Source organism: Bos indicus x Bos taurus, chromosome 22, assembly GCF_003369695.1.
Source record: "Bos indicus x Bos taurus breed Angus x Brahman F1 hybrid chromosome 22, Bos_hybrid_MaternalHap_v2.0, whole genome shotgun sequence".
Lineage (NCBI taxonomy): Eukaryota > Metazoa > Chordata > Mammalia > Artiodactyla > Bovidae > Bos > Bos indicus x Bos taurus.
In genome coordinates, this window is record NC_040097.1 from 37,996,637 (window position 1) to 38,024,632 (window position 27,996).

The 27,996-nt window shown below is 39.1% G+C and overlaps 1 pseudogene; it reads left to right on the forward strand.

The window, feature by feature from the left end:
• The first annotated feature begins 1,797 nt into the window (after positions 1-1,797).
• On the forward strand, positions 1,798-27,966 carry LOC113880467 (annotated as a pseudogene).
• The last annotated feature ends 30 nt before the right edge of the window (positions 27,967-27,996 follow it).

Genomic DNA, 27,996 nt, shown 5'->3' on the forward strand with positions numbered 1-27,996 from the left:
AATGATGAGGACAGACACAGCCATGAGAGGGAGATGTTTTCAGTTAGTAGTAACTGAAGGAAGACTACTTTTCAGTGAGTCCTGTGGGCAGAAAAAAAGGAGAGATAATAACTTTCAAATTTAAAAAAGGAGAAGCCACAAAGTGCTGACCATTGTTGCCAAGACATGTGCATACTCAGCTAGCACACAACTATTCAATATTTGAATATTTTTATCTGGTGCATATAATTTCTATCTCACCACAGTTCCCAAAGATCCTTCACAAGTCCCTCGTGTCTCCCATCAGGTTATGTCATTTACTTTGTTTATTTATGTGGTTATGAAATTTTCTGTCTGTAATTCTTATGAGAGACCTGTATTTGACCCCTGGGTTGGGAAGATCGCCTGGAGAAGGGAAAGGCTGCCCACTCCAGTATTCTGGCCTGGAGAATTCCACGGACTGCATAGTCCAAGGGGTCACAAAGAGTCGGACACGAATGAGGGACTTTTACTTTCATTTTCAATCCTTGCAACAGAACAAAAGGGACAGGAAGATACAGAGCCAGCTTTGGAACTTAAGAATACCTCTTCACGAGAACCTGTCGAGAAGGAGAAATGAGGAGAGATGGAAAACATCTGAAAAGTGGGGTTTGCATGAGAACCAAGTACTAGAAAAAGATTAGTGAAAAGTGAAAGTTGCTCAGTCGTGTCTGAGTCTTTGTGACCCCATGGACTATACAGTCCATGGAATTCTCCAGGCCAGACTACTAGAGTGGGTAGCCTTTCCCTTCTTCAGAGGATCTTCCCAACCCAGGGATTGAACCCAAGTCTCCCACATTGCAGGCGGATTCTTTAGCAGCTGAGTCACAAGGGAAGCCCTTAATATGTAAAATGATAAAACATCTGGAACATGTTAAAATACCACACAGGTCTTTCTTTTGTCCATATTGTTAAAAGCATCTTCATCAGCTGTTTGTCCCCAATCTCTTATGTTCTGCTTCCAGATATCAGCATTTTTTTTCTACTTCAAATCTTAATTCTTTCTACAACCATGAAGTATTATTTACGTGACTACTGAATACCTTCCATGACTGCTGTGCACCAGTCCTTCTTGGACTTCTGTGATGAAACCTTTCCTAGTCTTCATCTAGAAAAGAACCTTGGGAAGGTTCTTCTTCACATAAACAAGACCCGCCTATACAACTTCCCTGAGTGTGTAAGAAGCTTTCTTTTCATCAAATTTAGGTCTCAACCATTTTCTCCTTAGTCCAGTTTCTTTATCTTCTCGTTCAGAAGCCTTTCGGTTTTACCATGCTTGAAAGCGTGGCAACAGTGTTCAAATACTAAATCAAGCTGCATCTCCACTACATAAGAGTAAGTGATTCAATTGATTTTTGTGAAACCCTCTCCTTTTATTAATTGGGAAAAAATGTCCAGCCAACTTTATCTCCATGAGAATGGTGAATTTGCTATTTCAATCAAACTGGCTGATCAATCCAGTCAAATAAGTGGTATAATGTTTTTCTCCAGTGAATTAATTAGTTGTTTAATTGAATTGAAGAGATTTATAGGTTTCTTGGATATTTCTTGAATAAAACCACAATGAAAATCAACAGTTCAATGTGTCACTTTATGGTCAAAATGCTTTTTTTTCACATTTGTAATTAAGTTTTGGCTAAATTTCTTAACCTTGTGAAGCTTTGTTTATACACATTTAAAATTAATATGTCTCAAAATGTTCTGGATATTTTGGAGGACTGGTCAAGAGGATTATTGTAAAGTAGTCGGAATGGAGAAGTAAAGTAATGTGCTGCAGGCATGGTGGAAGAGGTAAGTTTATTCATAAAGAAACTAATGTACCCAAATTAAGATTTACAGAGATTTCAAACTTATATACAAATGTATTTTTAATGTAAAACATTGGTCTAGATACAAGTGCCCTCAAAATGAAAAGAAAGTTCCTATCTTCACTGAGTATATTAAGTAGGAAACTTTTGTATGCTACAAACAAAAATACTATTTGGGGTCAAATGTATTTTTTTAAATGTATCATTTCACATAAAAGGAGTTTTAAAGAGACCAGTTTTTTGGTGCAATTCGATACACAAGTTAATTATGACACTGAAAATATTTGGTATTCTTGGTAGTATTTATCCTGATATCTTCAACAGATCTCTACCCTAAAGCAGGTTCCTGTTTTGGTTACAAGTGGTTAGTAGGACAATTAGGCCTATAACTTCTCTTGTTGTTAGCTACTACTATTCATCAGTGAATATGTGAATAAGGAAGGAAAATTTAGGGGAGCTATGGAGCAAGAGAAACTGAATGGGGAGAAGACAAGAGCACAAAAATACAGAGAGAAAAAGTTCTGATTATTGAAAATAAGCCTTTATCTTTCATTTAGTGGGGCCAATTGAATATGGATGCTCTAGGCTAAGAATACGTTCTAGGAGGCATGCCAGGTATTGGCTTAGAATAATCATTATCCCCACTACCACATGAAAAAACATAATGTTTAGCGGAGACTAGATAAAGAAAACTGCTATTCTCTTAGGCAGCGAGAAGAAAAGAAATGGAGGTTGGATAACCAAATGATAATAGCTTCTACATTGATTTTGCAATTTATTTTTGCATGATGATAGGGGAAAAGGCAAGGATACATACAATTACAAATTAAGACATGATAAAATAAGTGGACAACCTCATAAGTCAGTCAGAGTTGACATTAGAGTTGAATCATGCCTTCCTTTCCTGAAATAAACCCTTAAAATTCTGGGTGGTATTATCATTACTTTCAGAAATCCTCACTTTGTGAATGCTAGTTTGTAAAGACTCTTGAGTTCATCTGGAATCATATTTCACTTTGGTTTTCTTTTTGCATGCACTCACAATCTACGCTAATGTTTTAAACTTAATTGAAGATTTTTCTGTGATTTATAGTCATTTTTTCACAAAAAGACAAAGGTTTAAATTACTGCAGAGAAATTACCATATATTCAGTGAATAATGTGCATTGAGATGATGACTTGTACTCAGCACACCAGCTTGTCTGTGTGCTCAGTTTGAATATTTTACCTCAGCAAAAACAAATCAAACCATGTCATAGATATCAGATCATTTTCACATAGTTGAAATCACTTATATTAAGTCCATAACGTCAAGGGTATTCAATACAAATGTAACATATTAATAAATTTTGTTAAAGGTGTATAAACCAATTATTAAGGAAACTTAAAAATCCCTCCCCAGCAAAGCATCACTAGAAATACTGGAATGATTACTGTAAATCAAATACTCACGGCAGATTTAGAAACTCCCTTTGCAACTTCTATGGTAATAATTTGATGTGGATGACTAAAAAAAGTCCACAGCTCTGTAAATATCTTTGTTAAGAAAAGGAAGCAATTCTTGATCTAAAGAATGGGTTTTGAAAAGGGAAATGGGAACACATTCAACTGCCTTTGTTTGAAAAAAAAAAACACACCTAACTGTGCTTCTGAAGGATTGTTTGAAAGTAAAAACATGCTATCAAGAAAACAGGGAAACTATTTTCAGAAGAAGAAAACAAGCAAATCAACTTACATAACAATCAGTTTGCAATGTACAGAGCAAGCGCGCAGTCACATAGAAAGCACCAACTCTGGTGGAGAAGGAAAGGAGTATCACTCATGACAGGTCTCTCACATCTTTCCACGGTGCTGAAGGCCACTGACTGAAACAAGTCTTGAGCGAGACTCACAGTTTAAAACTATGGTTCTTCTCATGGCAGTGTAACGAACTTCATGCAATGATCATGCTGGATGCTTAACATGCCCAATTTAGCAGTTACACTGTTAGTTCTAGGAGAGCCCAGATTAACTTAGACAGTAAACTAATCACCAAAGGAGGATTACTTAGTTTGTGGACTCCATCAAGTGGCCTGTATAACTTTGAAGTAATGAAGTAACATAATTAATCAAGTGATTCAGCTGGCTGTGTATAAAGACACACAGATGTCTCAGACTTCACAGTAATTTGGAAGTGAGATTATAATAAAAATATGTTCAGCTGTTTGCCCAGAAAATTTAGAGATGAAAGTTACTAAAGCACTGTTGGCTATAAATACATGGGATATGATTTCAACCTCCCTCATGAAAAACATCTCTCTATACTATCTGAAAGTCCTTATATTTCACTTGTCTCACTAATGCACAGTCAAAATATAAGGATATTTAGAAATATTCACATCTTGAAAAACAAAAAAGCTGGAAGGAATCAAGTTAACTAACAAGAACTTTACCCATAACACCTATTTGACAGCATATCTTCCTTGAGAGAATGATAGTTTTGACAGGGATAAAGAGCATGTGAGCATTCGAGGTGCAAAAGGATTGAGTGGGTCAATACAGTATAGTTCTAGGATCTACAGACTGGAGAGGGAGATATCAGATGGATTTCCAGGGTCAGTTCTGTATCTGTCACTTACAAAGCTAGGAGGCACAAAATGGGAACTCTCAAAGCTAATCTCTTTAAAAAAATCACTGCTTCCTTCTCTACTAACTGTTCATACCTATGGCTTTATGTGTCCAAGTGTCATCAAAATTTTATTGAGTACCTACTATGTGCCAGATATCATAAAGTTATTTTTATAAAGATTATCTTATTTAATCCTAAAAACAATGGTCAGCATGTAATCCACACTTTACAGATATGAAAGCTCAGTAATTTATCTAATACCACTTAATGTGAAGTGACAAATAGGATGTGAAAGCAGATATTGTGCCTTCAGGGACAATGTCCTTAATAAGTGTTATGTTTTCTCTGGATTGCTAGTTCCTACCTATTTAGTCTGACCTTCTTCCTATGTAGCTATTTTCTATTTGGATGCCTCCATTATTCTAGAAATTCCTTTTTGTTTTCTGACCATAATATTTTCTGGCTAAAAACTTTCTTTTGTTCTGGCAAAGTGCTGGTAATCTGCTTTTTCAACCTGTCTCCAGAGACACTGCTTACTTTGGTACACAGCAACAACTAAGCCTCCAAGATCTTAACCGGAAAGAGAATGCACATAAAGACAGAAAGATAGAAAGACAGGGGAAGCTGATGAGGCCAAAATCAGTCTTCTCTTCCTTAAAAATTTTAAACCTAACATTAACCCATACAGAAGATTCTCCTAAAGTTGATGCTATACCATGACCTTCAGATAAATTACTTCACTTCTCTGACACTATCAGTTAACAAATGATACTTGATGATACTTTGGACAAAATGAACACGTTCTCTGCTCTCACGGGACCTACAGTCTACAAAACTGGATAATAATCAAACTTTTGCAGGGCTGTTGTGATGATTAATAAGGGCCCTGTGCTTGTAAGGAGTAGACATTTGTTAAAATTTAGTTTGCTTCCTCTGGGGAGAAATCAAATATTATCTATTCAAATTTAGTTAAACTAAATCTTGCTTCTATGTTGGTATTACAAGTACTTGAGTTATGAAACCAATGCAACTATTGATTACTTTCCTGTGCTTATAAGCCCAAGCCTAAGTACCAAAGAGGCTGCAGATAAACAGACTGAGGGACAAGACTGAACTGCTTCTCCGTGTTTTTCCTGTACAGAGACTGCTGGTCTCTGCGGTTCTTATTGCCCATGGGGTTAAGAGCAAGTCTTTTACAAGAAGATCAAGGGACTTCCTCAGCAGTCCAGTGGTTAAGACTCCATGCTTCCAACGCAGGGGGTGCAGGTTTGATTCCTGGTCAGGGAACTAGGACACCATGTGCCATGGAGCATGAGTCAGTTTGTTTTTTAAAAACTGAAAAAAAGTGGCCACAGCTGTGGTATCATGGTGTTTCCAACTACATGGAGAAAGACAATGCTAATGGTAGTCTTAAGGTCTGTCTCTGCATGGAATGACGTGAAGAAAGTCCCATACCACCATTCTAAAGCTTATAATTGTATGAGTCAGTCCAGTGATCTTGGATGAAGGAAATATCTTCTGAGAGTGAAGTATGTACTGGCACAAAGGGTGTCATCTCAATTCTCTAAGAGACAGGATTTATCCCATACAAACTTGCTCCTAACACTGCTGGTCAACACAGCTCTGCTTCAAGATATCAAGGTTCTTCCTCATACCCTTTCTTCTGAATGAGGTTGGCAAGTACATCTCTACTTGGGCATGGAAGTAAATGGGTCCTATTCACATGCATGGCGATAAGGATGGTAACCCCTCTCCTCACACCACAAGGGTTCCAGGTAGAAACAAGAGTAACAAAGACACTATGCAAATTGACACTTACACTTACGCCTAAGGAAGTTTATTGATACGTACAACCAAATTATAGGACAGTGAATCTACCTACAAGGATGGCTGGCTTCAAAGGTATGTTCAGGACTCTCCTTTTCTGTGAGTATGTTTGTGTGTAAAGATAGACAAACACATATGTATATATATAGACAAAGTGTATACATATAGACAAATACTCAAATCCTAAATATGTAATGAGTTTTAATAAATGTATTTTAATAAATGTATGCAACTGTCTACTCATCATAGCAATCCAAGAGTTGAAATTTCTATCACACCCAAGGTTCTCTGCTACCCCATTCTTATAGACAAATCCTTTCTAAATTGTGTTGACCTAACAGCACAAATATCAAGAAAAGTTTAAGCTAAGTTCAGAAACCCCCTAAAGAATGTCTTTTTAGAGTCCAAACATTTCAACTACTTTTCTAGTGTTTAATTAACCAACACTAATTGCTTTATTAATATATTTAACCCAACTGCACATATGCCTTATAATCACATTAAACTGTTACTGGTTTTAAGTGTTTACAAGTGAGGTAATAAAAGGCTAATAAAAGTGGCATTTTGGTATTTAAAGCATTTGATATTTTAGAACTATTTTAACATTATCTACGGCTTACATTTTCTAAGCCTTCTCTAGGTACTCTGCTGAAGATTAATTGTCTATCAGGTTTATGTAAATAGGAGAACTAAGATTCCTGTGCATATTCATTCGTGAATTAAAAACAATGCTTTCTACCAGTTAGCTCTATAAAAGGGAAACAGACCTTGACCAGACATAATGAGGCATTTGTGTTCGTCATAACTGTAATTTATTATGACTGTTTGAAGAGCCATCAGTTCTTGTTTACTCTGTTAAGTGACAATAAGTGAGGCTAAAATAAATTCAGATCAACACTCCTGGGTCACCTTAGTGAATTTACGGAGCACACCCTCACAGTATTTGAAACAACCGTCATTTTGGTCCTGTTGTGTGGTAGCACAAACTACTACCGTTTTGTCATCTTGTGTATCCAGTAATGCTCAAGGCGATCCATGGGCAAGACTGACCGCAGAGTCAAACAGGAATTTCTCTCTTTTGAGATCCTTCAGGAGAAGTCAACTCTGTGGAGCATGCAAATCCTAGATTATAATTATGTGTAAATAGATATTTAAATATTTTTTCCTAAAGCTAGTAATAAATGGAAAAATCATTAATAGTGTAGGCTTTTTTTCATATAGCATAATTCACAGTTTATCCAGAGGGTGAACTTTAGAAAACTATAATCCTGCAAAATAATAGAAAAATAAACTGGAAATTCCTTGATGTTAAAGGGTTTTCTGAAGGATGTCACCTCTGCCCTAATAGTTTATATAACACATAGATTCACAGGAGACCGGGCTCATGGGATTTTACCTCCTTGCCCTTCAAACTGAACGTTTCTGTTTTTACCTGATGAATTAATTATCTGAGGTTCTGTTGAGAGAGAGAGAAAGCAGGTTGCTGGCTTTGACTGTATATCACAAAGCCATTGTACCAAATCCAATTTGTTCTTTAAGAGAAGCTCCAAAACTCTAGTCATATGAAGGTATTATAAGCTTGCTTGACTGTTTTTTTTAAGCCACATGGATCAGAAGTAGCGAATCCAAGAGGAGGCAGTGGAAGTCTAAGAATAAGTACAATCACTGATACAAAGCAACAACCAGCAATCACTGAAAAGGTCCAGTATGGGCAGAAGGAGAGACATACTGAATAACAGAATAAAACTCAGAATACAGAAATAAACCCATATATCTTTGACCAATTGATTTTTGACAAGGGTGCCAAGTCCATTCGACAAACGATGCTGGAACAAATGGATTTTAACACGCAAAAGAATGAAGTTTGACTCCCTGATCCATACTGTATACAAAACTTTAGCGAAACTATAACAATGACCTAAATATAAGAGTTGAAACCTTAGAGCTGTTAGAAAAAAATGTTAAATGTTTATAACCTTCAATTTCGCAGTGACAACAAAATAATTAGAAGTAAAAAAAGATAAATTAAAACTCATCAAAATTAACAAAATTTTATGCATCAAAGGACATTATCAACAACATAAAAGGATAATCAATAGATTGGGAGAAAATATTTGCAAATCATGTATCTGATAAGGGTTTAATATACAGGATATGAACAAGAAAAAGACAACCCATTCAAAAATAGGCAAAAAACTTAAATAGACATTTCTCCAAAGAACATACACAAAAGACCAAGAACCACTTGAAAAAAATATTCAATTAGTCATTCAGTTAACTGCTGGCTCAGACAGTAAAAGTGTCTGCCTACAACTTGGGAGACCCGGGTTTGATCGCTGGGTCGGGAAGATCCCCTGGAGAAGGAAAATGGCAAGCCACTCCAGTACTCTTGCCTTGAAAATCCCATGGACGGAAGAGCCTTGTAGGCTATACTCCATGGGGTCACAAAGAGTCGGACATGACTGAGCGACTTCATTTTCACTTTCTTTCAGTTCAGTCACTCAGTCATTTCTGACTCTTTGCGACCTCATGAACCACAGCATGCCAGGCCTCCCTGTCCATCACCAATTCCCGGAGTCCACCCAAACCCATGTCCATCGAGTCGGTGATGCCATCCAATCATCTCATCCTCTGTCATCCTCTTCTCCTCCTGCCCTCAATCTTTCCCACCATCAGGGTCTTTTCCAATAACTCAGTTCTTTACATCACGTGGCCAAAGAAGTGGAGTTTCAGCTTCAACATCAGTCCCTCCAATGACCACCCAAGTCTGATCTTTAGGATGGACTGGTGGGATCTCCTTGCAGTCCAAGGGACTCTCAAGAGTCTTCTCCAACACCACAGTTCAAAAGCATCAATTCTTCTGCACTCAGCTTTCTTTATAGTTCAACTCTCACATCCATACATGACTACTGGAAAAACCATAGCCTTGACTAGACTGACCTTTATTGGCCGTCTCTGCTTTTGAATATGCTATCTAGAATGGGCATAACTTTCCTTCCAAGGAGTAAGCATCTTTTAATTTCATGGCTAAAGTCACCATCTGCAGTGATTTTGGAGCCCAAAAAAATAAAGTCAGCCACTGTTTTCCCATCTCTTTGCCATGAAGTGATGGGACCAGATGCCATGATCTTAGTTTTCTGAATGTTGAGCTTTAAGCCAACTTTTTCACTCTCCTTTTTCACCTTCATCAAGAGGCTCTTTAGTTCTTCTTCGTTTTCTGCGATAAGGGTGGTATCACCTGCATATCTGAGGTTATTGATATTTCTCCTGGCAATCTTGATTCCAGCTTGTGCTTCATCCAGCCCATTGCTGCTGCTGCTAAGTCGCTGCAGTCGTGTTCAACTCTGTGCGACCCCATGGATGGCAGCCCACCAGGCTCCCCTGTCCCTGGGATTCTCCAGGCAAGAACACTGGAGTGGGTTGCCATTTCCTTCTCCAGTGCATGAAAGTGAAAAGTGAAAGTGAAGTCACTCAGTCGTGTCCGACTCTTAGTGACCCCATAGACTGCAGCCAGACAGAAAAGGACAAATTCTGTATGAATCCATTTATATGAAATGTCCAGAAAGTTTGCAGAGGCAGGAAGTAGGGACTACCAGGTCTAGGGATTATGGTGATGGGAGTTTTATTGCTTAATAGATACAGAGTTACTATTTAGAGTGATGAAAAAGATTTAGACATAGTGATAATGGTTTCAGAATACTCTGAATATAATTAATGCCACTAATATAATACACTTATAAAATTTTAAAATAGTAAGTTTTATATTTTACATGTTTTACCACAACAATAACAAAATTGATAGCTGAAAGACTGGAAAGAAGTGATACATTTAAAAAAATAAGTAGTGATATTTACACATGAGTCAGAAAATATTAACAGTTGGTAAAGCCCAGCTAAGCAGCAACCAATCAGCATTGATGCCAACTGCAGACATGGGTCCAGAGGTACTGTGAGTTCAGTTTAAGTACCACCCTGAATCCAGCAAAAACTACTAAAGCTCATCTCTGAAAAAGCAGAGAGGAAGAAAAACTCTTTGCATTCCTATTCATTATGGTGTGATGGTATCAAAGCAAAGTTTGTTTGAACAAAAGAGCTGTACATATTTAAGGCCCTCACTTTATGGATGAGAACAGTCAGAACTGCAAAGACTTGCCAAAGCTCCCCTGAATGGTGAACAGAGCCTGCACCACAGTCCTGCTCACATCTATCTTTGATGTTTTCATAATACACATAGTAAAAGGGGGTGCAAGAAATCCAGTCTACTATATGAAAGTGAAACAAATGCTACGAAAAGGAAGTATTAATTGCTGTGATTGTGATGAGGATCTGTGAAACATTTATGATTTTCTTTCTTCTCATCCAGGTTGGTCAACAAGCTACTCAGTTTACAATGTCTCTGGTCCCAATTCTTCTTATACTTTCTTAACTGGACTGAGGCTGTAGAGTGGTTCAGAAAGCAGAGACCAGAGTTTCCCGTCAGCTAAGCCATGTACGAACAGTATGAACTATGATTATGAACTAATCTTGCTATTATAAAGTTTATCTTGCAAAACTTCAGTTTCTTCATCTTAAAATGGGTGTAAGTTCAGTTCAGTCGCTCAGTCGTGTCTGACTCTTTGTGACCCCATGAATTACAGCACGCCAGGCCTCCCTGTCCATCACCAACTCCTGGAGTTCACTCAAACTCATGTCCATTGAGTCGGTGATGCCATCCAGCCATCTCATCCTCTGTCATCCCCTTCTCCTCCTGTCCACAATCCCTCCCAGCATCAGGGTCTTTTCCAATGAGTCAACTCTTCGCATGAGGTGGCCAAAGTACTGGAGTTTCAGCTTTAGCATCAGTCCTTCCAAAGAAATCCCAGGACTGATCTCCTTTAGGATGGACTGGTTGGATCTCCTTGCAGTCCAAGGGATTCTCAACCACAGTTCAAAAGCATCAATTCTTCAGCACTCAGCTTTCTTCACAGTCCAACTTTCACATCCATACATGACTACTGGAAAAACCACAGCCTTGACTAGACGGACCTTTGTTGGCAAAGTAATGTCTTTGTTTTTGAACACGCTGTCTAGGGTGGTCATAACTTTCCTTCCAAGGAGTAGGCATCTTTTAATTCATGGCTGCAATCACCATCTGCAGTGATTTTGGAGCCCCCCAAAATAAAGTCAGCCACTGTTTCCCCATCCCTTTGCCATGAAGTGATGGGACCAGATGCCATGATCTTAGTTTTCTGAATGTTGAGCTTTAAGCCAACTTTTTCCCTCTCCTCTTTCACTTTCATCAAGAGGCTTTTTAGTTCTTCTTTACTTTCTGCCATAAAGGGTGGTGTCATCCGCATATTTGAGGTTATTGATATCTCTCCCAGCAATCTTGATTCCAGCTTGTGTTTCTTCCAGCTCAGCACTTCTCATGATGTACACTGCGTGTAAGTTAAATAAGCAGGGTGACAATATACAGCCTTGATGTACTCCTTTTCCTATTTGGAACCAGTCTGTTGTTCCATGTCCAGTTCTAACTGTTGCTTCTTGACCTGCATACAGGTTTCTCAAGAGGCAGGTCAGGTGATCTGGTATTTCCATCTCTTTCAGAATTTTCCACAGTTTGTTGTGATCCACACAGTCAAAGGCTTTGGCATAGTCAATAAAGCAGAAATAGATGTTTTTCTGGAACTCTCTTGCTTTTTCAATGATCCAGCGGATGTTGGCAATTTGATCTCTGGTTCCTCTGCCTTTTCTAAAACCAGCTTGAACATCTGGAAATTCACCGTTCACATACTGCTGAAGGGTCTCTTGGAAAATTTTGAAGAAGTATCTTTATATGACCTGTGGCATTGCTGTGATAGTGGGACAAGATAGCACCTTTAAAATCCTGATGTCTCACATGTTATAAGCACTCAGTCACTAGTAGCTACATTAATTACTCTTCCCATGAATGCTGCCACTAGCACCAACTCAGATTTGTCATCCTTATACCTATAGGGAAGACTTTTTCTGCCTCTATTGCATTCAATAGCGGTTACAAAACCTCATTTGCAAGCTGACTGTTCTGATCTTGGTCCAGGCATTACCAAGTGTATTCAGTTCAGTTGCGTCTGACTCTTTGCGACCCCATGAACCGCAGCACGCCAGGCCTCCCTGTCCATCACCAACAGTGTATTAGCTCTCTCCTAACCCCTAGCCCCAGCTCCCCAACCCAGCACACTTTCCTTGACTTTCAGGAGAGCATAGCACTAACACACACCTGACGGGGATGTTGAGGGACCTGCATGTACCTAATGGTAAACTGTTTTTTTCCCTCTTCTGTGTGAAAATTACAAAAGAGAATGAAACTACCCAAGACCAAATTTCAGTGACTAAAATGGAAAATGCAATTTGCGTACTTTTCATGCTGTTCTGCATCAATCATTAGCCCAGTTAGTCTTATACCAGATTAGGATTAATGAGAAACATGAACTTTCCATTTCTCAGGTTTCTTGGGGAGACATTTTCTGGATGGCCCAGAAACATCGCAATTAAGAGGGAAAAGTTACTCATGGAAGTAATCAGAGCTCATTCTTTGCCACTGTCCCTGTCCAGCCTTGACCTTTAAAAGACAAACATTTGGGGTTGTTCTACCAAATACCTGACCATAACTAAGCCATACAGGAACGCACATCACCTCCAAAATCTAGGCTTAAACACACAAACAATGAAAGCTCCGATTCTACATCAGAGCACTGGATATGCTACATCACTAGGAGCAACATGATTAAAATCAGTATGAATCTTTCAAAATGAATTTTTTAAAAAAATCTAACACAAAAGTACACTTATGAAAATATACTTGAGATTTATTCTCTGTATCTTTCAGAAATCAACAATTTTTTTTTTACTTTACTACTTCCAAACTGTCCTCTGTTACTTATTCAACAGAATTTCTCCTGACAAGTAACTTTTGATACTTTGTTGAAATGAACATCAGGGTATAAAAACTTTAAGAATCACTTTATGTTCTAACCTAAAAGATAAATTTTTAAAAGAATCTAATAACCTTATAAAATGATTCTTTACTTCACTGAAAAAGAAAATTTACCTTTATCAGGGGAAATAGATAATGTAATGGCTCATGTAATGAAAAATTTTATGGCTCTGTCTTCAGGTACAGTTTGATCCAGGAGTCAACAGACAGTCTCAAGACCTACCAGGCCTATACTGCAGTTATTCAGCAACTCCAGAGGAATAGGTGTAACAGCTCAAGCCACAGTTAGCCATTATTGCAGAACTGCTCTCATTAGAGTAGCCAAGAAAATGGACTACGCCAGGCAGTCACTTTTGGGTCATATTCTCACCCTTGAGAGTTGGGGGATCAACCTCACCCAAAATATGAGGACAGAAAGTGGAAGAAGTCTTCAGAAAACTCAGGCTACTGCTTCCAGAAGACCAAATTCTAAGCAGGCAGAATCAACTGAAACTCTTAGGCCAAATTAATTGTTTCTCAACATGGAAAACTACTCAGAGCTCTCATTTCTCTTTCTCCCAGTGACTAAGAGCCCAGGGTAACACAGCTCTCTGTGCTGGTGCCTCCCCATCTGTGAGTTCAGAATATTCAGTTACCTGGCTTGCAGGCACACTGTTTACACTCAATGCTTATGAACTGCTCAGGGCCCGAAACACTATATAAATGCAAAGCGTCAATATAAATCGTGCTAAAACAGGTATTCCTCAGTTAACAGGAGGAACAGCATGTCCACAAAGATACATCAAATGCTATAAAAGAAATGCTAATTTCTTTTGCTTCCTCACCACATAATTTAAAAATTGCTTTACCTACAACCATTATTTTAGAGGTTATATTTTCTCTCACAATGTCTGCACGTCAATCACTTGACTTTCTAAAGGTTATCATAACATGACTTTTTTTTAAACCAAGACACTTCTAGAGGATGACAGAACAGTTTGTTAGAATTCCAACACAGTGACAAAATCCTCTTTGCCCTCACTCTCACTCTTGAGAAAAATTGATTTTTCAAGTGCCTCTGATAAAAGATTTCAGCCATTTGGATTTTTTTCCCCATCTTTTTCAGAAATAAAAAGAAATGGTTTGGATTAAAGGTATAAATTGCCCTATTTAGTCACAGAAACAAATTTAGACCTTAATAGCACAAGTGAAGATGAATGAAAAACTAGCACTGCACAGATGCTGCCAGGATAAAAGGTAGAAATCTCACCTGACAGGTGATCAATGAGACATTAAAGGTTAGAAGAATTATTAATGTGAGGGCAGAAGAGCAAAGGACAGTAGAAAAGAGCAAAACCCTTTGGGTTCTTTTTTTTTCATCAGAAAGTAAGATGATCTAGCTGTAACAAACTGTCCCTTGTAATGGTCACTACGGGTTGATAGTTGAAGGTCAAGTCAAAGCATTTTCAAAGACTGACCTTGTTAATGTTTTGTTATCATCATGGTGGGTTTCTATTTTTGTTTTGGTTTTCATTTCAGTTCTCTTTTGAATTCTAGCAGTAAAAATTAATTTTGGTCTAAAGGGGTAGAAAGATATATTTCACTGACTAAGAGTTCAGTTCAGTTCAGTTCAGTCGCTCAGTCGTGTCCGACTCTTTGTGACACCATGAACCATAGCAGGCCAGGCCTCCCTGTCCATCACCAACTCCTGGAGTTTACCCAGACTCATGTCCACTGTGTCAGTGATGCCATCCAACCATCTCATCCTCTGTTGTCCCCTTCTCCTTCTGCTCTCAATCTTTCCCAGCATCAGGGTCTTTTCAAATGAGTCAGCTCTTTTCATCAGGTGGCCAAAGTAGTGGAGTTTTAGCTTCAGCATCCGTCTTCCGATGAATATTCAAGGCTGATTTCCTTTAGGATGGACTGGTTGGATCTCCTTGCAGTCCAAGGGACTCTCAAGAGTCTTTTCCAACACCACAGTTCAAAAGAATCAATTCTTTGGCACTCAGCTTTCTTTATAGTCCAACTCTCACATCCATACATGACTACTGGAAAAACCATAGCTTTGACTAAACGAACCTTTGTTGGCAAAGTAATGCCTCTGCTTTTGAATATGCTGTCTAGGGTGGTCATAACTTTCCTTCCAAGGAGTAAGCTTGGAAGGAATTTCATGGCTGCAGTCACCATCTGCAGTGATTTTGGAGCCCATAAAATAAAGTCAGCCACTGTTTCCATTGTTTCCCCATCTCTTTGCCATGAAGTGATGGGACCAGATGCCGTGATCTTAGTTTTCTGAATGCCGAGCTTTAAGCCAACTTTTTCACTCTCCTCTTTCACTTTCATCAAGAGGCTCTTTAGTTCTTCACTTTCTGCCATAAGGGTGGTGTCATCTGCATATCTGAGGTTATTGATATCTCTCCCAGCAATCTTGATTTCAGTTTGTGCTTCCTCCAGCCCAGCGTTTCTCATGATGTACTCTGCATATAAGTTAAATAAGCAGGGTGACAATATACAGCCTTGACGTATTTGGAACCATGTCCAGTTCTAACTGTTGCTTCCTGACCTGCATACACATTTCTCAAGAGGCAGATCAGGTGGTCTGGTATTCCCATCTCTTTCAGAATTTTCCACAGTTTATTGTGAACCACACAGTCAAAGGCTTTGGCATAGTCAATAAAGCAGAAATAGATGTTTTTCTGGAACTCCCGTGCTTTTCCAATGATCCAGTGGATGTTGGCAATTTGATCTCTGGTTCCTCTGCCTTTTCTAAAACAAGCTTGAACATCTGGAAGTTCACGAGTTAATGAACAGTAAAGAATGATAGTATACAACAAAGGAGGTTACAAAACAGCATGAAATACAAACCATTTATTTTTAAAAGATGGATATGTTATATTCGATGATGCTTTGATCGTGCTTCCTATGGGCCAGACACTCTTCTGAGGGTTTAATATTTCACTCAGCTAATACCCCCTCTATTGAATGCCAATAACCATCTGATACATGAGAAAACTGAGGCACAGGGAGTTTAAGCAAATGCCCTGTGGTCTTAGATAGTAAGAGAGAGAGATCGGTGCATCAATCTTCAATGATGTTTCTCAAGACATTAATAGTGATTACTTCTGAATATGGGAGTAAGATTCTCTGTCATGCTCATTTTGTTATTTAAAAATTCGGTGGGGAGATTTGGGAGAATGGCATTGAAATATGTATAATATCATGTATGAAACGAGTCGCCAGTCCAGGTTCGATGCACGATACTGGATGCTTGGGGCTGGTGCACTGGGACGACCCAGAGGGAGGGTATGGGGAGGGAGGAGGGTTCAGGATGGGGAACACAGGTATACCTGTGGTGGATTCATTTCGATATTTGGCAAAACTAATACAATATTATAAAGTTTAAAAATAAAATAAAATTTTAAAAAAATTCAAAATCTCATAAATATTTCCCATTGAAAACTAAGTATCTTTACAATCAGGAAGTAAACTTCAACAGCTTTTATCATGTAGGGGATAGTGTTTCATATCCTGAACACTGCTTCATGCTTTTTGATGACTCAGTTATGTCATCAAACATCTTAATCTGTTGCACAGTCAACTCCAAACAGTTCCAAATGGATGGAAGTTCACTTTCTCTCCAGGCTTCCTCTCATCCGCCTTCCACCACACCACCAGCCATCCATGGAGGAGATCTGCACATCCCTTCAGCCATCTTACCCATTCTGTCTCCATTTGGACAGGAGGTGAGCAAGGTGAATTAACTTCACCATCCACCTTGTTCTCAAACCTTTACCTTCTTGTTTGCCCTTTCTCTCTCCATCACTATCTTTACCAACCTCAATAAAACTATGAGCATCTTCTGTGAGCATTTTTGCAACAGCTTCCTCACTCTTTTGCTCCCTCCACCCACCCATCACACTCATTCTCTCCATCCTTCTCATTTACCTTCCATCTTGTCTACAAAGCTACCTTTGTGGCAATGTAACTGTATCATGCCCCTGCTTAAAAATCTAAAGCTGTTCCCTCTTACGAAAAATAAAACCCAACTCCTTCACCTTAAATAGAAGGTCCTCAATAATCTGGATTATATACACCTTTCTCATTTATAGCATAAGCCTCCCTGTTGCTCTGTGTCTTCCTGCATGGGGTTTTCTGAGTTTACAAACCATATACTAAGGTTTCTCACTTCTAGAACTTGACATATGCTATTCTGTCTGCGATGCCATCTGTTGGATTTAAATCATTCTACTCTTAAGCCCTAGGACAAAGCCTAGCCCCCATTCATTATTCAATTAATATTTATTAGCCACTTGTTATGCATCAAGCAATTTGCCCGCGTACATGATATGAAAGTAAACTTAATTTGACCTGATTCTTGCAAAGGATGACCAACTTCCCCAGTCTGCCCAGAACTTTATTACTTTTAGTACTAAAAGCCTCACATTTCAGGAAATCCTTCAGCCTTAGATAACCCCAGGGCAGAGGATATCTCATTCCTGCACATAAATTTATCTTGTAACAAAGTTCAGTTCAGTCTCTCAGCCATGTCCAACTCTTTGTGACCCCATGGACTGCAGCACGCCAGGCTTCCATGTCCATCACCAACTCCCAGAGCTTACTAAAACTCATGTCCATTGAGTCAGTGATGCCATCCAACCACCTCATCCTCTGTCGTCCCCTTCTCCTCCCACCTTCAGTCTTTCCCAGCATCAAGGTCTTTTCAAATGAGTCAGTTCTTCACATGAGGTGGCCAAACTATTGGAGTTTCAGCTTCAGCATCAGTCCTTCCAATGAACACTCAGGATGGATTTGCTTTAGGATGGACTGGTTGGATCTCCTTCAGTCCAAGGGACTCTCAAGAGTTTTCTCCAACACCACAGTCCAAAAGCATCAATTCTTAGGCACTCAGCTTTCTTTATAGTTCAACTCTCACATCCGTACCTGTTCAGTTTCAGTTCAGTTCAGTCGCTCAGTTGTGTCCGACTCTTTGTGGCCCCATCCATACATGACTACTGGAAAAACCATAGCTTTGACTAGATGGACCTTTGTCAGCAAAGGAATTTGGTTAATAAATGACTTGAATGAAACTAGTAAATAAACAAAGGGATTTCTTTTTATAACACCTTGCTGCTGCTGCTGCTAAGTCGCTTCAGTCGTGTCCAACTCTGTGCAACCCCATAGACGGCAGCCCATCAGGCTCCACCTCCCTGGGATTCTCCAGGCAAGAACACTGGAGTGGGTTGCCGTTTCCTTCTCTAATGCATGAAAATGAAAAGTGAAAGTGAAGTGTGAAGTCGCTCAGTCGTGTCCGACTCTTAGCGACCTCATGGACTGTAGCCTACCAGACTCCTCTGTCCACAGGATTTTCCAGGCAAGAGTACTTAGGATAGCTGTTATCAGTCCAGTCACTCAGTCGTGTCTGACTCTTTGTGACCCCATGGACTGCAGCACACTAGGCTTCCCTGTCCCATCACCAACTCCCGGAGTTTACTCAAACTCATATCCATCAAGTCAATGATGCCATCCTATCTCTCATCCTCTGTTATCCCCTTCTCTTCCCACCTTCAATCTTTTCCAGCATCAGGTTTTTTTTTCCTATGAGTCACTTCTTTGCATAGTTATTATACACATCTTTTATCTCTATATAATTTAAAATAAACCAGAAGTCAACTTTATGATGGAGAGAAATACATGTAAGTAGCATAATATATGAAACACAAATCCTAACATGAACTGAACCAGATTATCTGACTTGTGTAGTACAGAGGAAGCCAGAAGAGCTTGTGAAGGGCTCCCCAAAGAGAGGCAGGTAAGAAGGGAACGAATCTTTGTCTCCCACTGGGGGACTGGAAATTCAGCTTGTGTTTATTCCCATGACATGTGGCAGCAGGACGAAATGCTCCTGAAACGGTTTCAAGAGAGGATGGAGTGCAAATACAGGAAATGAGGGAAAGGGAGTTCTCAGCCTCTGTTACTGAAACTCTTCATTACTTGCATCTGTAAAATGGTGGTAATAAAGACACCTAACTCACAAATTTTTTAAAAGATTAACTCAGTGTGTCCAAAGTGCTTTGGACAGCGCGTGGCAATGGTAATACTCTGTAAGTATCAGCTTATACCACTACAGCCTCAGTACCCTTCCTGTAGACCAGAAAAACACGAAGATAGGGCTGACTGAGCTCAGCACCTCTACTCAGCCTTACCCAGGAAGAGGCCTAGAGCAGGCGGACAGAAAGGTTTCTCAGCATGCACTGGAGAGGAAAACAATTTAAGACCATCTTCAAACCTACTCTGTTTCAACCACTGAAACTCAGACAAGCTGGGACCTGGATGCTTTGTTGCAAGTGCTGCAGTGCTTTTTGCACCTGGACAAACTTCTCCTCCAGCAACAGAGAAACTATATGGGACTAAAAATAACTGTGTGCCTCACAGTTGGGGCAAATTCTGCACAAAAAATACAAAAAACAAACAAAAAACCTGGTTCCCATTTCTAAAGAGCCAGGAGCAAAAACAGGGTGGTGAAGCAAAACCAGGGTACTGATCATGCCCCCTGCAGTCAATGCCACTAGAGAGGTGGGCAAACACCCAAGCCACCCCTATGGTGCACCCCCTGGAAATACCTCTCACCCGATATAAGGAAGAAGCTCACTTCTCCCCCAGGATAGGGCTAGCAAGAGAATCTGTTAATTATTTTTGCTCCCTCCTATAGCTGGCATAGGAGTCTCAATAAAGCCTTGCCTGAATTTCTTGTCTGGCCTCTAGTCAATTTCTATTGATTGGGGAAGACCAAAAACCCTGGTCAGTATCAAAACCATCTGCATTCCCATGAGCACGTACTGACAGGAACAGATTTTTTTTAAAGATGGGTCAAAAAATCCACTGAGAAAGAAATCCATCTTTCAAAATATTCCAACACAACTATTTATATTAATAATGAAATTTAGTAAATAAGGAAACTATTTTTCACACTTTATCTAAATATTATTGAACTTGAAAATCATGGTCAATTGAGACTTGCTCACACAGATTAAAAAAAAACGAAGAGAAAAACATCCATCTTTTGCCAAGAGGCTTAACACACAATCTGATATTTATATTCTAGCAATAGGAATATATTCATGCACTTTTAAAAGTTAGTTGAATTAAACAAGCAAAATAATCAAACTAAGTATATGCATTGACAACGTTCTGGCCATCTTTAAAAAAAAAAAAAAAACTGGATTGAGTTAACTCAAATATAAAGGAATAATACATCCAGGGCTCAGGTACCAAAATTGCAACCAGATGGTAAGACAAGTCCATCTGAGTTCAACAGTTTGCATTCCAACAATGCCCAAATGGGGTTCTTGAGTAGCTGTGGCCAGTTCAGCTCATGCCTCTTCTTCAAGCCTCTTACCCAAACATACATCCTCAAGGAGGTACAGTTGATTATTGGGGATTTGTAATTGAACACAAATCTCAGTTTCATTGATGGTAAATGTTACGTTCAAACAATCTGAAAAGCAAATGATCTGATAAAGATTCACCAGGCAGACTAAGGTACTGTAGCGGTTGGAGATCTCTGCTTGGGAAAGACCAAGTATGAGTATTCATCCCCGAGAAACATGCAGAACGCGTTGTGTGAGGCCTTCTGCCAAGGCTCCTTTCCAGCAGGCCCCCTACTCTCAACAGCTGTGGGCAAATGAGACAATGGCCGTATTTTTCATGAAAAAACTGCATCCCACACACCATCTGAGACTTCTCCAACGCTTTCCCCTACCTCTGCCCACAATAAAACAAACGTACAGGTGTAGCGAAAGTGAATTAAAAGTCTGTTAAGGTCATGAGTAAACTGAATCCTGGATTTGCAATTAATTTGTTTCCAGAACTACCTTCTTTAAAAAAATACAGACTGGCTAATTGCCTTCTTTAAAAATACAGACTGAACTTTGCTGTTCACCTGAAACTATCACAACAGTACTAACTCTCTATACCCCACATCAGATCAGAGCAGTCGCTCAGTTGGGTCCGACTCTTTGCGACCCCAATACAAAATAAAAAGGGTTTTAAAAAATGCATAATCCCTATAAATATATGAACAAAATCCTGCAAAATAAAAAAGAAAAACCTCTGCTCTGAAATTATAGAGTAAAATGATTCATCCATGTTAAAGAAAATACAGACAATTAGACATTTAGCAAAGAATTTCATTATTTTACTATCAATTCCAGGGTGTTCTTGAAATTACAGTCCTGACAATTTTGACCTTTTCACTTGCCAAATACATATTAATGTGTCTTAAAGCCTCCTCAATAATAAAAGTTGACAATTTTTTTTTTTTCTAATGTAACATTTAAAGATTTACAGAATCATAAGCTGGGGTGTTTCATGTTCGTCTAAATATGACCTGGTCTTAGGAATTTTGAAAAAGGAGAAGAATATTGACAAGCCAACACATAGCTCCTCCCTTAGCATTAGTGAAATGATTAAAATGCAGTGGGACGTGGCTGTTTCAAATACTTGGGAGGAGAAATACCAAACCATGGTTGGCACAAGACACTCATGAATAGGACATGCTGGGGACACAAGCGCAGTCTGTATGTAGTCACCATACTTCTGGCCACACTGCTTTCTGAAGAGCATTTCTCAATGTTTAATTTAGAAATTTTGTCCTTACATGAAAATGGAATCTTGAAAAGTCTAAAACATCATATTGCTTATGCATATGAGCCTGACTATAAAGTTGAATTATGAGGGTGACATGAGAATGCCTAAAACTCCAGCTCAAAAAATTCAAAGATTCATTCAATGGATGATAATGGAAACTTTTGTGAAGTTGCTTTACCTGTATTGTTAATAACAAGGTGACATTTATGAAACTAATAAATGGTAAAGTCCATTATGGTTTAATGATAATTCTTGAACATGAACTTTGTAATATATTCATTTATAAAAACCACTTGAGTCATTTAAATATCATTAAAGCATGGCAAAATTAAAATGAGTTGTCTCCTCATGGACTCGGGTGTAGGAGAGTCATCATTTGTGTTGGCTAGAGTCATTCGGTTTGGAGTCCAATGTCTGATGGTGGCAGGGTACTCCTGCCCTTGAGGGTACACACTCGAATCAAGGAGTGTGTCAGTTTCCCAGTGTAAACCTGGGGAGAGTGTAGTCGCTCAGACGTGTCAGACTCTTTGCGACCCGATGGACCGTGGCCTGCCAGGCTCCTCTGTCCATAGAATACTGGAATGGGTTGCCACTTGCTACTCCAGGAGATCTTCCCAATCCAGGGACCGAATTCATGTCTCCCATATTACAGGCAGATTCTTAACCATCTGAGCCACCAGGGAAGCCTTGTAAAACTGGGGAAACTCTTTTTATTTCTTATTGCACAGTTAGAAAAACAGTGTGTCTTCTTCCAGACTGAAGCATAATTAAAAGCTTTCTGCTATGATCCTTGCTGTCTATGTTCTCAGCCGTGATTCTTACTGTGTGGGGACTGACCACTGAAAGAAGCTGCGGGAGTTTTTTTCAGGAATCAGCACTCTCTTCTCACATTCTTTCTCATCTGGAATATGGCAGTCATTTAGGACCTGGAGTCCTGGCCCTCAGGACCTTCTCTTCCTGACCAATTTACTCCATTGTCATTTTCCTAAACGCTGCTTACATTTCTGCTTAAAATTCTATACGGTAATATTTAAACTCCAAAGTATGGCAGAAAAAGGTATTCGTGTTTGGCTCATCTTAATTGCTAAGGCAGAGGGAAGGAAACAGTGGGTATCCAAGCATCTTCAAAGAGGTTACTTATGCATATAAACTGAAAAAAATACTTAGAAATATGTAAACTCTAAGTTTCTGGCCTATTGATTAAATCATTTCCTACACTAACACCATGAATTGAAAAAAAAAAAAAACAGCCAGAAGTTGAGGATGTAACAAATCACCTTCTTTTCCTCCAAAGAAACAAAGGATTTACTCAAACTAGTCTAGTCAAAACTCCTTTCTGGTGACTGCCTGCATTTACTGTGTGCCTCGAGTGTCTGACGGCTATATTTACTTAATCTTTATTTCATTCTGTCTATAGAGCTCAATTAAGGAGGAGTCAGCTGGACAGCTGCCTGGGACACCAGTTCATAAAGCACATTAAAATAGCCCTAGGATAAATGTAAATACAATGCTAGTTAAGTCAGTTTTCCACATGAGACTCCTAACATAATTGGCAAAAATAGGTAACACACTCAAGTGGAAATTGTGGAAACACTTCTCCCGGTGCTGAACTTACTCTGCTGAGTTACTTGTGAAGCATAATCGCAAACCGCATTACAGGCTGCTCCAGTAGCCTTGAGACAAGCTGGCTGAGAGTCAGTTGACATTCTAAAACTGAGTCAGGCATGGTGAAGTGGTTTCTTTTTTTGTTTTAATCTAAAAAAAGTGATTTAGTTCATTATCTACATTTCAACCCTTGGAATATGCCCCTAAGAAGTATTTTGTTTCAGAAACTTAAATATAAATTGGAAGTGAGAACAAGAATGGTGAAAGGTAGGTGTCAACCTGAAGCCCATAAAATTAGAATGTGGGGTTATAATTTGAACAAACTGTAACACCATTTACCTAAGTTACTTTTCTTTGTGATTATGGGTTATTAAAAAAAAAAACCCTGAAAGACAATTTGAACGAAGTTAAAAAGTTGGCTGAAAATGTATATACCCTATAAATAGAAAAGCCACTTTATTTTGGTGTCTATTAAATAAATGTTAAATACATATTTGACAAACATCAACTTCAAGGAGTATCTCCAGATAGTTGGACTGTCTAAAGTGTTGTCTTGTCTCCATCCAGCCTGGTCCCTGGTAAACACACTTGCACCCTTCACAAAAGAGACCTATAGAGGTTAGTATCATATCAAGAGACTACTAAGGAATAATTTCGTCAGAAGCCTGAGAGCAAGAGATTATATTTCCATCCTGGATCCCCAGAGGTAAGCAATAGTCCATAGTCAAGAATTGTTGAAAACTGTCATTTTTTGTTTTAGCTTTTTTTTTTTTTAAATATGAATTGACAGATGACATGAAATAGAGATGGGTGTTAAAAATATCAGATATAAGAATTAGGATCCCAGGAGTCTGAAATGAGCTGATATGAAGAAGTTGAACTTAGGAAGACTAAATATGAGAAAATTAGGTTTAAGTTTTACACTTAGGCATAAGAAGAAAAGGAAGGGAAAAAAAATGGAAGGAAGGACACAAAACTAACATGTGAATAGGAGTATAGACTTTCATGTAAATGAGCAAAATAAAAGGAGGGAATGCAAAATATGGGTACTAATACTGTTTGAGGTTACATGCGTAACTGAAAATCTGATGAGGGTGGAGAGGACAGCACTTGGGCAATTTCAGGAGGAAGCAAAGAAGCTCAGGATCTTCCAAGGTGTCAAAGTGGTAAAGAATCCACCTGCCAATGCAGAAGATGAGGGTTCAATTCCTGCATCAGGAAGATCCCATGAAGCAGAAAATGGCAACCCACTCCAATATTCTTGCCTGGAGAATGCCATGGACAGAGAAGCCTGGTGGGCTATAGTCCATAGGGTTACAGAAGAGTCGGGCATGACTGAGCAACGAGCATGGCTGCTTTTACCATAAAACGCATGTAACAAACCAAACCTGGGATTCAATTTCAGGAGCCAACAAAGACCTGAAACCCATTTTTGGATCCTGAAACTATCCACAGAATCTCAGATTAAGACTTAGATTGGGAGAACTATCTTAGAGTTCATACAACCACAGATATCAACACCAACTTCACTGCTACTACTAGGATAGCACTGGGCGTGTTACTTAAATTTGATCAGCCTTACAATTCTCATCACAACATAGGAATAGAAACATTTACCTTAGAGGATAGTGGCATGGTTAAAATGAGATCATTATTTAATAGATTCAGCTCCCAGTTAGTAAATATTCCCTCAATGGTTGATTATCATGGAGAAGATAACATAGAAAAGGGCCCCATGTGTTGTGTATGACTCAAATGGAGTTATGGAGACCTAGAATTTTGTTCGAAATAAAATGAAGTATATATTGGTTCAGCTGCTAGGGAAAACAGTATAAAGATTCCTCAAAAAATGAAAAATAGAACCACTAAATGATCTAGCAATTCCACTCCTGGATAATTAAGAAAACAAAATCACTCATTAGAAAAGACATATGTGCCCCTGCATTCACTGCAGCATTACTTACAACAGCCATGACATGGAAGCAGCCTATGTGTCTATCAATAGGAGAAAGGATAAAGAAGATGTGGCATGCACACACACACACACATACACGTGCATACACACACACACAAAGGAATATTACTTAGTCATAAAAAGGAATGAAATAATGCCATTTACAATAACATGGATGGACCTGGAGGGTGTGATGCTAAGTGAAGTAAGTCAGAAAAAGACAATACCATATGATTTCATTTATATGTGGAAACTAAAAACAAAACAAATGAACAAATATGGCAAACAGCAAGAGTTATAGGTAACAGAGGAGATAACAGGTGGTTGTCAAGAGTGGAAACAGGTAGGGCGAGAAAAGAAAGGTGAGAGAGATTAAGGGATATAAAGTTCAGGAGAAAATAATGAGTCATGAAGTTTACAATATGGGAAACACAGTTAAGAGTTATTAATAGCTTTGTAAGGTGACAGATTATAACTAGACTTATTGTGGTGATCATTCTGAAATGTATAGAAGGCCAATTATACTTCAAAAACAAACATTTATAGAAAAAGAAGATTTGTGGTTACCAGAGGGGGAGGACAGGGGAGGTGGAATTGGATGAAGGTAGTGAAAGGGTACAAAATTTCAGTTATGAGATAAATTAGTATTGGGGATATAATGTATTTACCACACAGTAAATATATTACTGCTGAGTTTCATATAAGAAAGCTGTTAAGACAGTCAATCCTTAGAGTTATCATCACAAGAAAAATTTATATTTCTTTAATTATATACACACACACACACATATGTATATTAGATTACTGTCATTAAGCTTACTGTGGCAATCATTTCACGATGTATGCAAGTCAAATTAATGGTCTATACCTTAAATGTAAATAGTGCTGTATGTCAACTGTATCTCAAAATATTGCAGAACTAAAAGCACTGTCAGTTAAAAAAAAAAAAAGCAAGAGATAAAGCATTCCATTGTTTGGAGCTACACCCTTCAAATCAACAGAAATGGTTACCAGTGACGACACAGACAAGAAAACGGAGGGCTGAATTAAGTCAAAATAGGCCAGCCTGGGTCTGTGCACACTTGGCTAAGAGTCACAGCATGGTGGGTGAGAGGTGTGAGAAGAGTATAGCATGAACCAGACTTGTCTCCAAATTGAGACATGATATGTGGGAACTGTCAACCTTGTTGGGTGACGTCTTTTTTACTCCTGTTTATAGGGAAAGTGTTGCTCAGTCATGTCAGACTCTTTGTGATCCCATGGACTGTAGCCTACCAGGCTCCTCTGTCCATGGAATTCTCCAGGCAAGAATACTAGAGTTGGTTGCCATTTCCTTCTCCAGGAGATCTCTCCTATCCCAGGGATCAATCCTGGGTCTCCCGCATTGCAGGCAGATTCTTTACCATTGGAGCCATCAGGGAAGCCAGATTTATAAGTTTAAGCAAATAAGTATCCTTTGCAAAGTGTGATGTTTATGATTGAGAATACTGTAAATTATTAAATGTCTTTAGTAACTGCTGACTTGTAAATTTTGACTCATTTTCGCATCATGTTTCTTTTAAAACACCTTGACTACTCATGTGATGATAAAAATAAATTTCCACGGCAAACAAAGTTGAGAACGAAGTCCCCCCCGCTCAAGAATTGCATGTGCCTTGCTCATCACTGCTTGCCTCTCAGTCCTTGCTCCCCATGGCCCTGAGGGAGTGTGGGCCCTAGAGGCCTGTAAGAGTAGGAGGTGAGAGGGAGCAGGTCTGGGAGTTGAAGTGGCATGGTGGAGCACCTGCAGTGAGATAGCAAGGACAGGCCTAGGAGCAATCGTGTCCAAAGAGAAGCAAGCAGTCAAAAATCTCAACATGGAAATGTCAACCAGGACAATGAGAAAAGAATGAAAATGGACAAGATGCTAATAAAGGAGAGCCCCCAGCCCTCCCCTTGGGAGCTGTGAACACTGTGTACCTAGAGGAAATGGTAGGTAGTTCCGTGTTAGGCAGCCTATCCTGCTGTCTAGATGGGACATGACCCCGAGGCACGGAGAGCCACAGATAAGGATGAGAGAAGAGAATATGTAAAGGACTGGGAAGGAGGTGAGAAAGCTGATGGAATATCTGAGGGAAAAGCATTTGAGTCACAGACTATGGACAGTTGGTGGTATTAGAGAAGACTCTTGAGAGTCCTCTGGACTGCAAGGAAATCAAACCAGACAATTTTAAAGAAAATCAATCCTTAATATTCATTGGAAGGACTGATGCTGAAGCTCTAATACTTTGGCCACCTGATGCAAAGAATCAAATCATTGGAAAAGACCTTGATGCTGAGAAAGACTGAAAGTAAAAGAAGAGGGTGGAAGAGAATGAGATGGTTAGATAGCATCACTGACTCAGTGGACATGAATGTGAGCAAACTGTGGGAGATAGTGGAGGAGGACAGAGGAGCCTGGCATGCTGTAGGCCATGGGGTCGCAAAGAGTCAGACATGACTCAGTGACTGAACAGTAGGAACTGTGGGCAGTGGGCACAGAGCCCCTCACCATGACCATCATGACGACTTTTGCCTTATGCCTTGAATCCTGATGTTTTCCCTGAAGTTAACTGGG